We start from the raw sequence: 2,948 nt of genomic DNA, 5'->3' as shown, positions 1-2,948 counted from the left end.
TCACAAAAAGAATATCATGAAGAACCTTCCACTACAATTAGTGACCGTGTATCCCCAGTTCGGGTGTCTGTCATTGAGGATAGCCCCAATTACCACAGCACCTCACTGACGAGATCAATCACTGGTACCAGCTCCGATATAATGCAACATCGGTCATAGAATCCTGCGAATCCCTACCGCAGTATTCTCAATGGAACCTGTGTCAATAAGTACCCTTTCGCAAGAAAGAGTATCATTCACCAGACAGCCGTTCCTTCCCCATGTCCAGATTGTCTATTCTGTCGAAATGTTAAGTAGCCGTCAAGGTCTAACTTATTCAAGGACTAAGTCTATGTTAAGTCCTTGAATAAGTTAGACCTTGACGGCTACATCCGGTCTATGTTTGTCCAAAAATATTCTTAGATAGTGTCTTCTGTATCGGGAGACAACCGAATTTGCGTTTATGAAGATACATTTCAATAACCTAGCCATCATGCTGTATTTACGACTTCCAAATTCCTTCGCGTTGAGTATTTGTTAGAATTCATTGCCAGAATCCGCAACCCTTCACCTTTTATAAGGGTGCATTTTCTCCTCTTCAGCCAAATTCACCAATATCTATCTGCATAGCAGAATAATCGATATTCGTTCACAAATGTCCAAAAATAAATGTTCACTTGCACAAAAAAAGAATTTGTTGCCTCCTATGGGCTTCTCATTAAATCCAATGAGGTTATACTATATCAAGTAAGGCAAGTTGCCTACTATCCTGACCACGCTTCTCAAGAAATCAGTGGAACACTTCCACAATTTAAATATATGCAATGCCTACTATATTCGGCTCGCTTCACAAAATTGTTTCTCCTCTTGGATATTATCCAAACACTTTAAGTTATTATCCAAAACGCTTCACTAGATCACTGTTAAACACTCTTTCTGTCGTGTTTTGTCACAACATTTTTAGAACGTTGTAAACATTTATATTGAGGCTTATCCCCTAAATGCTACCGAATGTTTTAAAAGACTGTGAAAGTCGGTACATATATAAGTACATTTTTTAAATGTAAGTATACGAAATTTAATGTTCCTAAAAATTTAAAAATTCTTAACTATTAAAATTATATACTTTTAAAGCTTTTTCTAAAATTATTAAATTTGACACGGTGTTCGATTCTTGAGCATTAAACACGGATGTTTTGTATTTTAATTAGAACATTAAATAATTTACATATTTCACTGGCTTTTCATTCAATATAAACATCAACAACAACATAATTTTCAAACAAGAGAGTAACTTGCAAAAAACTCATACACTCCAAAAATTTTCAGGAATGCATAATAGTAAAAATACATAAAAACGATATTTTTAATACTTTTTTTAAACATTTTATATTAAAAAATCTAATATTTGTGAAGAAATTAACAATTTTCTTTTGTTTTTTACTTGTTATAAAACTTGATCATAACAAGCGTAATTAGGAAATATTTTTCTAAGTGTTTTTTTGCATTTTCACACCACTACAATAACAGTTTCTCTTTCTGCGCTTGGCTGTTCTAGACATATAGTAGTGCATATAGGCGAAACTGAAGCGAAACTGAACATTTTAGTATGGAAAATTAAAAAAGTATTTCACATACTCTTTTTCATTTTGCATTAGTGCAGAAAAAATAACAAAAAGACGTGTTTAAATTATATTTTGAGATAAAATATATTTTCAAAAATAAAAAATAACAAATATTTTCATTCACATAGATTCCCAGATGTACGAATTTTAATTTATATGGGAGGTGCAACGACTGTTTTTGCTGGTTCAACTATTTAAATGCCTTTAAGGGAATACTTTCCTAGATATACGATTTCTTGTATTTAACTCAAATGACGTGCGTTGTCCACATACAATTAATGGACAAAAGAAAAAGGAGTCATCATTACCAAGTTAATATAAATTCAAATTTTCAGAAAAATTGGAGCAAGGATTTGGAATATAAATTGAAAAAAAGGAGTCATCATTACCAAGTTAATATAAACATCTTAACAATGATATCAAAACAAGTTAGAGTTACATGTATGCATGTGTGTGAAAGATTTAAGGATTTCAAAATACATATACATTAGAGTGCTCCAAGCTTGTATGAAGGAAAAAAATTTATCCGACAGGTCGTCCCCCTCTGGAATAGTTCTATGGCTTGTAAAACTATGTCATGCAAAAAATTAGGCTGATAGAATAACGTTAACAGGTGCCGCAACGGCTCTGAAGTTTCCAAGTTCACTTACAAGGGGGAAATTGTAGTACCGGCCTGATTGACAACCGACTTTTAACCTTACCTTTTCTGAGCTACCAGATCGAGCGGCGCTGGTAATTGCATTTGACGGGCTATTACTCGCCGGATTGGGATGGGATCTTGCTCTACTGAAGCTCGTTGCCTAGGTACAAACAAAATACCAGCTAACTATAATAACTTAAATGAGGGACCCGAAGTGAGATTAACATTCCCTTTAACTCTCTAGCTATGGAACACTCTTACTTCCTTTTCCTTTTTAACTGAACGGCGGATATTTAGCCGCAACAATACCCTCCCACAAGAGAACCATATGGCTCTCTATCCATGGTAACCTCTGGTAACTGTAATTACCCCTAACGTTTTCTCTCCCATCTCACCAATCAAATCTTCATCCAATCACTTACCTTTAAATTTCTAATGCCACATCTCAAAGTACAAACTCATATTTCAATTTATTTTCAACAACGTTATAAAATATTTTGTTTATTTTAATAAGAAGAAATCCTAATACAATTTTTTTAACAAAATTTATGTTTCAAGGCATAATTTTTAAATTAGAATTCATGAGTAAAAAGAAAAGGAAGAAATTTCAAAACTATATTAAATAGCTAATATAAAGCAATTAATTCAAATAACTAAGAAAACAAAGGTAACAATAACAAATTATGAAATGAATTTGATTAAAT

This window comes from Lucilia cuprina, chromosome X (genome assembly GCF_022045245.1).
Source record: "Lucilia cuprina isolate Lc7/37 chromosome X, ASM2204524v1, whole genome shotgun sequence".
NCBI classification, from domain to species: domain Eukaryota; kingdom Metazoa; phylum Arthropoda; class Insecta; order Diptera; family Calliphoridae; genus Lucilia; species Lucilia cuprina.
Note: the sequence above shows the minus strand (reverse complement) of the source record.